The 418-nt window shown below is 62.9% G+C and overlaps 1 protein-coding gene across 1 annotated transcript in view; it reads right to left on the bottom strand.

The window, feature by feature from the left end:
* The window catches only part of RAPGEF4 (Rap guanine nucleotide exchange factor 4), a 304,750-nt gene that overhangs the window by 287,058 nt on the left and 17,274 nt on the right, over positions 1 to 418 (bottom strand). The window lies entirely within an intron of this gene.

Below are 418 nucleotides of genomic sequence, written 5' to 3'. Positions count from 1 at the left end.
CTTTAACGATTCGGACAGTCCCTGGTGGCTGCAGCAGGAAGCAGCAGCCAGACTCCGAGCTGGTAAGTACTAGAGATGGGGAAGGGGCTGCTGGGGAAAGGAGGAGGGGACCATGGGGGGACCCCTGCCAGCCCCCTGCCCTCCCCCACTCCCCCAGCCCCCCCACCCATGGCTGCCACACTCATAACAGCTCCTGGCATTTAAAAAAAAAGCCCCGGTGCTCACTGGGTGCTGCCAGGTGGGGGACAATCCCTGCTCTCTCCCACTGCCCCATGCTGCATGGGGGGGGTCTCTGCCATGAGCCCCCCACCCCCCACCCTCAATCCTGCAGTCCCCACACAGGCACCCCACCCAGGCCAGCTCCAGCCCTTTAAGGAAAAAAACCAGGAAAAGCCCCAGGACTTGCTCCTGGTGCAGT

Source organism: Gavialis gangeticus, unplaced genomic scaffold, assembly GCF_001723915.1.
Source record: "Gavialis gangeticus isolate Ggan-Ray unplaced genomic scaffold, GavGan_comp1, whole genome shotgun sequence".
NCBI lineage: Eukaryota > Metazoa > Chordata > Crocodylia > Gavialidae > Gavialis > Gavialis gangeticus.
The sequence above is the reverse complement of the archived record's forward strand: the minus strand, read 5'-3'. Positions and strand labels throughout refer to the sequence as shown.